The 13279-nt window shown below is 32.6% G+C and overlaps 1 pseudogene; it reads right to left on the bottom strand.

The window, feature by feature from the left end:
• Positions 1 to 969: 969 nt before the first annotated feature.
• LOC144254987 (olfactory receptor 6C3-like) lies at positions 970 to 1804 on the bottom strand (annotated as a pseudogene).
• Positions 1805 to 13279: the final 11475 nt, after the last annotated feature.

Genomic DNA, 13279 nt, shown 5'->3' with positions numbered 1-13279 from the left:
AATGTTAGTTATAAGTGGCATGTCTATTTACTGGAGGCTTTGAGATTATATATATATGTAATGTGTTTGTTTGTTTACTTGTTATCTATGTGATGGCTATTATTCTGATACAATAAATAAAAATAACAATTATTCTATCTTACTTATTGGTAAAATTATGCAAATTGTTAATGTTATAAGCAAACTATTATTATTTATGTCTCAATATGTTTCTAAATATGTACAATATAGAGGCTGGGATTGTAGATCAGTAGTAGAGCACTTGTTCAGCACGTGTGAGGCACTGGGTTTGATCATCAGAATATAAATAAATAAGTAAATAAATAAAGGCAGTGTATCCATCTATGCATAAAAATAATCTAAAAAGTATGTACAATATATTTCTCATAGAGACATAAAACTTATAAAATTACATTTTGATAGCCTATTTACTTATTTTTTTCCTCTCTTGCTTAGGTCTGCATAAGAGCAAGAACAAAATTGTTCAATTGCTGAACCATTTTTCAGTAGACATATTTTTTAATAAATAAGTGTAATACATATGTGAAATTCCTTGGAAATATTTAATTCAAAAAGCTTCTGGAAAACATTTACTTCAAAGCCATGTGTTCACCCAAAAATCATAAAAATTCCTAACATTGAATTTCTCTGAGAGACATTACCTTTTTAATTTCTTATATTGGAATCCTTTGATTTCCAGATTTTAGCAGACAGTTGGGATGTAAGGACTAAGAATTAAAACTATTTACCATATTATAGAGTGTGCTTTAAGTAAATACATACCATTTCATGAAAACTCTGTACTGGAAAATTTAGGCACACTTTTAAATAACTTGGTAAACAATATGTTGGATATACATTGGTTATGGAAGTAGAAGAAATGGATTAGGAAAATCTCAAATTAAGTATAATGTGGCATTTAAAAACTTATTAGAGGACAAGAATATTTAATAAAGATATTTATGAATTTCAATATTTTATAAAGTTGTTTTTTATACTGTCCTTTGTATTTGAAAAAAAGCTTCTTTCATTATTTGTAGAATACCCTGCCCTGTGGAGCACATCCTTTTGGGCTTGCTTTACTTGCTGGTTCCTCAGGGTGTAGATGAAAGGGTTCAGCATGGGGGCAACAGAGGTGTTGAGAATAGCTACTCCTTTAGTCAGTGATGCCTTTTCTTTGGCAGAGGGATTAGCATACATGAATATACAACTTCCATAAGAAATAGAAATGAGAATCATATGAGAGGAACAGGTGGAGAAAGCCTTTCTCTGACTGGCAGAGGGAATTCTCAAAATGGTCCTGATAATGTACATGTAAGATAAAACCACTAATGCCAAAGTGAATAGTAAAGTAACCAGAGCAAAGTAGAAACCAATGATTTCTAGGAGCCATGTATCTGAGCAAGACAGTTGTAAGAGGGGAAAATAATCACAGGCAAAGTGATCAATGACATTGGAAACACAGTAATCCAGCTGGAGCAGAAGCATCAGGGGTGGGAAAATGGTCAGAAACCCACGCAGCCAGGCACACAGCATAAGCAGGGTGCAGAGTTTCCTGATCATAATGGTTGTGTAATGAAGGGGCTTGCAGATGGCAACACAGTGGTCATAGGACATAGCAGTGAGAATCACCCCCATGAAGATAAAGAAAAAGAGTTGACCTGAACAGTTGTTATAGGAAATGGTCTTATCCTGGGTGACAATAGTAACTAGAAACTTAGGGATACATATCTACAGTTGTAAATGGGATTTCTGAAAAAGAGAAGTTTGGGAGAAAGAAAGAAATACATAGGAGCCTATACATAGGAGTCCACCAAGGTTACAGTGATGATAGTCAGATTCCCAGTGATACTTAATATGTACAAGAGAAATAAAACCAGGAAAATCACAATCTGAAGTTCAAGATCATCAGAAAGGTCTAGTAGCACAAATTCTGTGATCACTGAGTGGTTCATCTCTCTTTCTCTTTCTCTTTTTCCTTGTTGCTGTTTGGTCTCTCCTTTTTTAAATTTTTTTTAAGATATTGGGTGTAAAAGAGAATTAAAGAGAGAAGAAAGATATAATTTATTATGAACAACATAGTCTTTATTGATAAAATTCTAAAATATTTTCCCTAATCTCTAACAATTTTATCTACATTACTCTCTTTGTGTTATTTTTTATTACATATTTATAAGTCCAGCTTCTTTGCTTCTGGTTCTTTTATTTTAAATCTAGCAGCAGTATTTAGGGAATTTTTATACAGTAAGCCACATCATTGAGAGATGGCAAATAAAATCAATAATTTAAAAATTATTACTGGGGCAAATTTATGCAAAATATTATTATCATTTTTGTTGAAATAATCACATGAATCATGCATTTTTCTTTCTTTTCCCATGGTGAATACATTAGATCATACTACAACCTAAAAACAAAAATAGATTATCTTGATTTTATCAAAGGGCAAAAGTAAAAATTTGAAGACTAAAGTAACAACCCATTACTCCTTTTTATGATATAAGAAATCAACTAATAATTCTGTTAAAATATTAAACACATTTTAAAAACATAAATTATTTGATTTAATTATTCATTTTATTTTTAGTATTACTGTTTTGGAGTAATTATCAAGATAACATAAGAACATTCTATACATATTATGTATATATATATATATATATATATATGTATATGTATATACATATATATATATTTACTATAAGATAAATAATGTGATTATTTTATGTAGTAACCAGGGAATATGTTTACTTATTGATTTATTTTATAATTCTATTAAAATCTTTAATGTTTGATGTCTTTGATAATCTTTTTAGAAAAAATACATAATTTTATAATAATTTTATACATGTATGTGTTTATATATATATATATATATATATATATACACATACACACACACACACACACACACACACACACGTGTGTGGGCTCTCTCTCACCCAGTAAGGAAGGAGGTCCATAAAACAGGGTAGAGAGTGTGGCTATATGCCGCAAGCTGGCTGGGCACAGAAACACAAGCCGCTCAAGCAGGAACAAAGCTTTATTTTTAAAAAAGCCGCCAGTCCCCGTGTGCGCCCTGCTAACAAGCCAGTCGACACACGTGTCTCCACCGGAACCGGGCGCCCTGACCTCCCCCGGAAATTCCCTCCTACTATCCTTCCCCAACCAATGGGAACTCTCCAGGAGTCCCATAATGTGAGTCCCAGTAACAGGCCGAGGTGACCAGCAGGAGTCCAATTTCCATATGAATGTAAAGCTTAACATAATCATATCATCTCAATGGCTAGCTGGCAGTCACCTAAACCAAAGGTGCCATGTATCATAATACTTTTGCTGTGGCTCCTAGCAGCTATAGAGTCATGAATCAAGACCTCCAGAGACCAAAGTGGAAGCAGGTCTGATTTTATTGCATATTTATCATGTTTATATACTCAGGCAGTAGCTAAGCAGATTACGGACAGCCACCAATACAATTTCCTGCTAACTGTCCTTGCAGAAAACATTTGAGGAGCAGGTCATGGAGCAAGAACTGGAACCACAAAACATGGCCTCCCACCAAGGGCTGTGCCTACAGGGTAAGCAGTTTGCTGCCCATGTACCTTGCATAAGGGGAGTGGCTTGCCACTTAGGGGCCCTTAACATATGCCATGTATGCATTACTCCATGCACTTGTATACACACACACACACACACACACACACACACACGTATACACATATATACATATACATATGGGGCACATAGTATACAGACATTTTTCACTTATGAGCTTAAAGAAACATTATTTTTCATTTTGCTTTGAAGCATAAATTTGAAAGAAATACTTGCCTTAGATCTTAGCAGCTCTGTCACTTGGATTATAAAATAGTATATTTTCCAACTATCATCCTTTCTTATCCATTAAGTTTTATGGAAAAGTATTTTCTTCCTTTTTCATTTTGTCCCACATTAGGCTCTCATTCCACAGATCCACTCATCCACCAATATGTCTAAAAATGTACAGGAAAACCTCTCCCGTTCACCTTAACCCATTCAGTTAGTTCCAGCTCTTCAAACACTGCCTGGGTATGCTATTCTGTGGATTTGGTCTGCTAAGTCCTGACCATTATCTTTTCCATATTTTAGATTTTCACATTTCTGCCATGCAGGACAGATGTTAGCAAAGTTCACACTTTAATCAAATTTGATTTTATATTTTCTCTATTTTACAATTACAGAAGGGAAATATTTTAGGAAATAAGAATGTAATGTCAGAAACCTTCAGAAAAAAAACCTTCAGAAAAAAAAATATGTTCCCCTTCACTAATCTGATCTAGAAGTTTAAGAAAGTAATATTTAAAGAAAGAACAGAGAAAGATATGACACCATTAGGTATTATAAGTGCACATTCTTAAATCAGAATTTTGCTTCCAACTGGTTTTACTTTATATCTCAAATACTTCAAGTCTATTTCTTTTGTTTTCTGAAGATTTGATTTCCTAGGAACAAGATAAAGTCCAGGCCATATCTCTGTTATCTTATTGACCTTGAGGGATTTCTGTTAGCCATCCTTCAGTTTCTCAGTAGCCTCCTAACTCTTCTCTACTGGGGATCTCCCTTGAGAATTCATTTTTGTATCCCATAGAGAATCTACAATGCTCAATGCTATTCTACAAACTGTTTATTTCCATTGACTGCAATTATGTAATATTTTATTATTATATAATGTTTTATGAGCAAAAAAAAATAGCTATGAAACATACTTTGTTACAAAACCTGAACCCTTAATCTAAATGATATTTAATTATATTTTTAATATATAAAAATTTTCTACATATGCCTTTTTGATTGCTCAAACTTTATCTTTGTTAGATGTTGGTCACCTGTAAACTAGTGGTTATTCTATTACAGTAAGGTAAAGAATAACTATTATAATGTACATATTTTTATCATAATTTAAGAAAATATTATTGCCTATTTTAACTAATTTCATCCTCATTCTAAAGTGCAATATTTAATTGCAATGTCAACTTTTCTCATCTTACTATTCATCTTGGCTCTACCTTTATTTATCATCGCTTCCACATTTTAATAAAAAATACTCACAAAATGATAAACCTTTGTTTATATGACATTTTGTTGGTGGATTACACCTCTTTATTCTCTTTCATGTTCTTCATGCTTCTCAAATATTTTTACAATAAAAATAAAATATCAAATGTGTTAGTCATTTTTTCATTATTGTGACTCAAATACCTGACAAGGCCAACTTAAAGTAGGAACACTGATTTGGGGGTTCACAGTTTCAGAGGCTCAATTCATGGTCTGTGAACTCCATTGCTCTTTGCCCCAGTGAGGCAGAATATCATGGTCAAAGGGCCATGGTGGAGTAGAACTTCTCAACTCTTGGAAGGCAGGAAGAAGGAGGGAGAGAAGACGGAGATGGCAAAGGGGAAGGAGAGGAACTGAAGGAACAAGATAAAGTTGGTTCTTTTGTGTTTTATGTTGAATTACATGGACATATGAATTTATAGCTTTCAAAGTTCTTCTATACCGCATTAGTGTTTTCATAGATATAACAAGGAAAATTTAAATTGACAATTCTACGTCTTTGGAGTGCTTCAGTTAGGACAAAGTATTTTTGTATTATTTTTGTTTGTTTGTTTTTGATTTTGTTTAATATTTCGAAAGCACATGTTAAATTTATATTTCTCTCTTCTTATTTCTTATTTCTCTCTTCTTATTTCTCTCTTCTTACTTTTTCCAGACTGTTTCAGCACTTTTCTACATTGTACCTGGAATTAATAATTTCTCCAGAGTCTTCTTACTTTATTGGGAATTGTGAACTGAGATAAGAATCTAGCCCCAGTTTTATCATATACAGCCTTTAAAATGTAGAGGTAAATTTCTCCTGTCCCTAGTTGCTTCAGGATTTTTAACATGAATAGGTGCTGTATTTTGTCCAAACCTATTTCTCCATCTATTGGGGAATGTTATAACTCTTGTCCTTAATTCTATTTATGTGGCAAATCACATTTATTGTGTTGAACCAACCAGAGAAATCAGTCAAGAGAAGGAAATTAAATAAATACATATAGGAAGAAGTCTAATTATCTCTGTTTGCTGATGATATAATCCTATATCTACAAGACTCCCTCCTCATAAAAATAAAAAGAAAAAGAAAGAAAACTTCACCAGAAGACTTCTAGAGCTGATAAATGAATTCAGCAAAGTACCAGAATATAAGACAAAAGTTCTTAAATCAAAATATTTTCTATACATGAATGGTGATGTTGCTGAGAAATAAATTAGAAAAACTCTTCCATTCATAGTAATCTCAAAAAAATCCCTTGGTATTAATATTAATCTAACCATGGAGATGAACGATCTCTATAATGAAAATTATAGTACTCTGAAAAAAAAATTGAAGAAGACCTTAGAAGACAGAAAGATCTCCTATGTTCCTAGATAGGCAGAATATTGTCAAAGTGAGCATACTATGAAAAACAACATTCAGATTTAATGTGACTTCCATCAAAATATTAATGATATTATTCACAGAACTAGAAAAAGCACTCCTGAATTTTATCTGGAAAATTAAGAGACCCAGAACAGCCAAAGAAATCCTAAGCAAAAAGAGAAAATCTGGATGCATCACAATACCTGACTCCAAATTACACTATAGAGTTATAATAACAAAAACAACATGTTATTAGCATCAAAAATAGAAATATTATTGGAATAGAATAGAAAGCACAGAGACAAACCCAAAAGTAGAGTAATCTGATACTTGACAAAGGTGTCAAAAATATATGTTGGACTGACTCCTTAGCCATTTATTGATTGGGCTGTTAGTGATTTTGGTGTTTTTTGAGTTTTTTATATATCCTAAAGAAGATATACAATCAATCAACAAATATATGAAAAAATGTTTAACATCTCTAGTAACTAGAGAAATGCAAATCAAAACTATTCTAAGATTTCACCTCACTCCAGTCAGAATGGCACTTATCAAGAATACAAACAACAATAAGTGCTGATGAGGATATGAAAGAAAAGGCACACTTACACATTGCTGGTGGGACTGCAAATTGGTGCAGCCAATCTGGAAAGCAGTATGGAGATTCCTTAGAAAACTTGGAATGGGGGCTGGGGCTGTAGCTCAGTGGTAGAGTGCTTGCCCTGCACATGTGAGACTCTGGGTTCGATCCGCAGCATCACATAAATATAAATAAATAAAGATGTTGTGATCATCTACAACTAAAATATATATATGAAAGAAAACTTGGAATGGAACCACCATTTGATCTGGCTATCCTGTTCATTGGTCTATACCCAAAGGACTTAAAAACAGAATACTACAGTGATACAACTATATCAATATTTATAGCAGCACAATTCACAATAGGCAAACTGTGGAGTCATCCTGGATGTCCTTCAGTAAATGAATGCATAAAGAAACTGTGGCATATATATACACAATTAAATATTTCTCAGCAATAAAAGAGAATAAAATTATAGCATTTGCAGGTAAATGGATGGAGTTAGAAAATATCATGCTAAACTATGTAAGCCAATCCCAAAAAAACAAAGGCCAAATGTTTTCTCTGAGAAGTGGATGCTAATCCATAATGGGGAGATGGGTTACGTGGGATGAATGGAGGAACTTTGGATTGGCCAAAAGGGAAGGAGTTCAGGGGAGGGTGTGGGGATAGAAAACAAATGGTGAAACGAGATAAACATTATTACCCTGGGTACATGTATAATTGCACGAATGTTGTGATCCTACTTTGTGTATAATCAGAGAAGTGAAAAATTGTGCACAATGAATCAAAGAGCATTCTGCTGTCTTTTATAACTGATTAGAACAAATAAATTTAAAAAAAAATAAAATTAAATGTTTATCTGTTGGAGAAAAGATAGCCTCTTTAACACATTGTGGTAATATATATATATATATATATATATATATATATATACAAATTAAAAAACTAGTCAGCCATATGTAGAAGAATGAAACTAGATCCTGATCTCTCAATCTGCATTAAAGTCAACTCAAAGTGAATCAAAGGCCTAGAAATGAGATCCAAATTTTATGGTCAACACCCCAATAGTTTGGTACAGGCACCAACTTCCTTAAGAAGACCTATAAAGCTCAAGAAACAAAACCAAGAATCAATGAATGAGAAGAAATCAAATTGAAAATCTTCTGCACAACAAAGGGAAGAGTTAAGAGCATGAAGAGAAGAGCCTACAGAATGGGAGAAAATTTTTGCCAGCTACTCTTCTGACCAGGGATTAATATTCAGAACATACAAAGAACTCAAACACTTAGCACCAGCAAAACAAATAATCCAATTAATAAATGGGCCAAAGAACTAAATAGACACTTTTCAAAAGATGAAATACAAATGAGCAACAAATATAAACAAAAATAATTCAATATCCCTAAAGAGCAGGGAAATGCAAATTAAACTAAATTGAAAATTCATCTCACTCCAATTAGAATGGCAATCATCAGTTATTCAATATCAAAAAAACAAATGCTGAATGTTTTCTCTGATATAAGGAGGCTGATACATAGTGGGATAGGGAGAGGGAGCATGGGAGGAATAGACAAACTCTGGACAGGGCAGAGGGTTTGGGGGGAAAGGGAGGGGGAATGGGATTAGAAATAATGGTGGAATGTGATGATCATTATTATCCAAAGTACATGTATGAAGACACGAATTGGTGTGTATATACTTTGTATATAACCAGAGATATGGAAAATTGAGCTCTATATGTGTAAATAAGAATTGTAATGCATTCCACTGTCATATATAAATAAAAATAATAATAATTTTTTAAAAAGGGAATACAAATAATAATTCTGGGAGGATTTGAAAAACGTACATTCACAGATTGTTGGTGGGACTGAAAATTCACACAACCTCTCAGTAAAACAGTATGGAGATTCTTCAAAAGATTAAGAATGGAACCACTATATGACCCAGCTATGCCACTCTTCATAATTTATCCTTAAGAACTAAAATCAGCACACTACAGTGATATATGCATACCAATGTTAATATCAGTGAAATTCACATTAGCCAAGTTATAGAATGAGCCTAAATGCCTGTTTACAGATGAATGGATTGAGAAAATGTGAAATAGAAACACAACCCACTTGAATCAAATGTATTAAATATGATATGTCAAGAGCTATGTAATGTTTTGAACAACTAATAATAAATAAATAAATAAATAAATAAATAAATAAATAAATAAAACACAATGATTTCTAGAAGAATGAAATCATGGCATTTGCTGGTAAATGGATAGACCTGGAGAACATCATGCTAAGTGAAATAAGCCAGATTCAGAAATGATTGCTCTTATTACAGAAGCCAAAGAAAGATAAAGGGGAAAAGGGGTGTGGTGGGGATCCCAATAAAATTAGCATGAGATTTTCCCAGAGCCTTCAGACATTATTGTAAAGATGTCTGAAACTTTATTTCCTAGTGTTCATGTCTGAGTAGTGAGATGAAGAGAAAATCAAGACTTATTGTCAACATCTCCTCAAAATATAATCACATTTTTCCAATAAAGATTTTCAACTTTTGACTGACCATATATATTTTTGTATGTTATTTTTTTTCTTTCACTTTTCATTAGTTTTATTAGTCTCTTTAGTTTATCGTGTCCTCCCTCATATTTAGCAAGCAAAACTTATTTTTGTTTGTTTGTTTTTGGTACAAAGAAACTTTATAACAAGCATTCTTTGACATGCTTGAGAAATAATAGTCAAGAAAAGTGATAGAGACCCAGTTCACATGAACTAGAGACACAGTAAATAATAAACATAATAATTTTTAAAATCGTGTTATTAGGTAATAAAATACTATAGAAAAATCAATGAAAACCCACACACACATAGACTAGGCTAAGGATTATGTAGAGTCCTGTAGTAGAGCTAGGCTTAAGATTAAGTCAGATATTTAGGACTTGCTCATTAAAGTAGCAATGCTCATTAAGCAGATTTCAGTGACAGAAATTTTTATAACTGTGTCTGGAAAACCCAACAACTGAGATGATCACATAGAATTTATGATCTATAAGTATTACTGACAGAGTTTCCAGGCTTTTCATATGACTCAATATTTTATCATATGCCACACAGAGCCTGGTTACATATTGCAGGGACAATTATAAAACAATCCGTCTATAGCTTGTTTTGTTAGTTCTTCTTAAATGTTTTCAAAATGTATCAAACTGTACCTTTTCCCACTTAACCTGGTTCTAGAAGAATTAAGGATGAGCTGGTTAATTTTAGGTATCATCCTGGCTGAACTAAGGGATACGAGATGACTGATTAAACGTTATTTCTGAGTGTGTCTGTGAGTGTGTTTGCATTTGAATTTGTACACTGACTTCAAGAGGAAGGGCCTCCCTGTTGTGGGTGGACATCGTTCTGTCTGTTGATAACTCAAACAGAACAAAAAGATGGAAGGAAGATTGAATTTTCTCTCTTTTGACCTAAGAAATCCAACTACTCTTGCCATGGGACAGTTCTAAGTCTTAAAACTCAGCCAAGGCTTTCAGCTATGTACTCCTCAACCTCAGATCTTTAGTCATGGATTAGAGCTACACCATTGGTTTGGTGGGCATCAGTTTGCAGATGGCAGATTATGTGACGTCTGTTACTACAGCTGCATAAGTCAAATCTTCCTAATAAAATTCTTTCCATATATCTTTACTTATATCTCCTATCACTTTAATTTCTTTGGAGAAATTTTACTAATGCATTTTACTTTCCGGGAACATAGAGAAAATACATTTCAGGAATTAAGAACTGGGTGTACTACTACTTCTTCTTAAGTTTAAGTTTAACGTTAGAAAAATGGTGTATCTTAAAATAAATTCTGGACACACTGACTTAATAAGATTATGAGATCTGAGACTATGTTTGCCTTTGTTTTTTAAAATATTCTTTTTTGCTTTTTAACATTTCCATTTTTGCAGCTTTGTGCATATTATTTTGTGGCTTTTTGAAATATTTGTTTTTTGGCAAATTTCTATTTCTTGTCATTGTTGCTCTAGGAGTTAGTTCCCCATATTTACAGACTGGGCATGATTTATGACACATATCTCTTGTAACTGGTGATTTTAAAACAGTTATTTGTTCTAAAAGATGTGTTTTAAACTACTCCGCAACTGCAGAAGGCTACATATTGATAAAGAAAAAAGCCTGACATTCAGAGAGTTTATTTTTGTTTTATCATGATTCATTCCATGTATGTACTAGCTCAGCAAAATTTCTTCAAAATTGAGTGTATTAATTTGTGTTCTTCACATTACATATGGTAACCATGGGTCCTGGCACATATTAACTATGCTTAGAGAACATGATCAAATCTTTATGAAAATATTAAGTAGGACACAATTTTTCTCAAAGTTATAAACTACTGTCATATTCCTAAAAGATATTCCTAAAAAATACAATTCTCTTGTTGCAGTCTCTAGTTGACAAGTGAGATAAATTTCAAGGATCACTAATCACACAAATGCAGAGTACAACCTATTTCTACATTACAGACTAACATTCCATCTATAAGGCAATCTTCTTCAACCAATGACATCTTCTCTAAACTACCCTAATAATTGGTGATAAATTTGCAACATATGTTACATTTGGGTTCTGTCAAATTTCATATCATAAACATTCTCTATAGTATGTAAAGAAAAAATTATGTAGAGTTTTGGCCTGGAAAATAGACTGAACCTGCCTGAAAGAAATTATGCAGTCTGCACTTTATTGAAAAAACTCAACTACACTAGATACCTGCTGGGCAGTAGCCAGAATATGCACTCATTTTAAAGATATTTGCAATTTCTTATAGGAGGAGAAGCCTTACATAGAATACTCCATTAGAATTATACTTTTGATTTACAACCATATAAGGCATGTTTTTTCTAAGGAAAGGGAATATGCAACTGACTTAGACAGTGATTTTCCTAATAGAATTAATAGAAAATTGAACCTTGATTTCAAAAGGTCCTTTTCATGGCCATATAAGTAACGTCACTGATTTATGTCTGACTTCGTTGTCAATATCAGATAAGGGAGTAATGTCTAAAATACATATGAAACTTGTACAACTACGTAGAAAAGCAAGACAAATTACTTAACTTAAAATGGGCAAGATTTTGAATAGAAATTTCTCTAAGAGGGGGCCAAAATGTATATGGAAAGAACCTCAATGTCACAGAATTAAAGGTAGAACCAACTTATGATCTAGAAATCCAACTTCTGTGTATAGATCCAAAACAATGGAAATGAAGATCATAAAGGTCTATCTCACTATCATGTTCATTGTAGCATTATTCACAAAAAAAGATATGAAAATAAACATATATAGTTCATTTTAAACACACACAAATTATTTTTTTAAAGACAAATTTGACATTCATATAATGTGAATGAACCTGAAGGACAATATACTTAGTTACATAAGCCAGTCATGGTAGGACAAACACAATGATTTTACCTATATGAAGTATCTAGAGTAGACTCATAGAAGCAGAGAGTAGACTGACAATTTCTACATGATTGGCAGAAGAGAAAACAGGAGTTATGTTCAATTTGTATACAGGATTTCCCCTATGCAAGATGAATAAATTCTAGAGATCTCCTGTAAAATATTGTGCCTATATTTAGACATGATGTATTGTGCCTATAAAACTTGCTGAAGTATTCAGATCTCATGTCAAGCGTTCTTACCCCAATAACAATTTTTATCTGAAAATGTTCAAAACTATATCAGTTGGACTAGAGAAAACTATGATAATTGCTGATTTTTTGAATTTTTTCAGTTATTGATGGACCTTTATTTCATTCATTTATTTTTATGTGGTGCTGAGAATCGAACCCAGTGCCTCACACATGTGTGACAAGTGCTCTACCACTGAGCCACAACCTTAGCCCCTAATTGCTGATATTTAATAGTACAGACAATTATACTATATGCTGTAGATATTTGTTTTTATCCTCATAATAAGTTATTAATGCTTCATTTATCTGTGATAATAGACCTTACTTATTGGTGAAGAAGTAGGTATTTTGAGGTTATAGAAATCTAAGTTTTTTTAACTATTTACTTCTTAACATAAAAATTGGAATTCATTTGGAAACAATGTAATTTAGAAGTCATTTATAATTTTCCTCCAAAATTTGGAGTCCTCTTCAAGATCCTGTCCCTTTTTATCTCTCTCAGCAAATTTCATACTTAATCTCTCAATTGATTATAATATTAAG

Source organism: Urocitellus parryii, chromosome 5 (assembly GCF_045843805.1).
Source record: "Urocitellus parryii isolate mUroPar1 chromosome 5, mUroPar1.hap1, whole genome shotgun sequence".
NCBI classification, from domain to species: Eukaryota; Metazoa; Chordata; class Mammalia; order Rodentia; family Sciuridae; genus Urocitellus; species Urocitellus parryii.
This window is presented reverse-complemented; position numbering and strand designations above follow the sequence as displayed.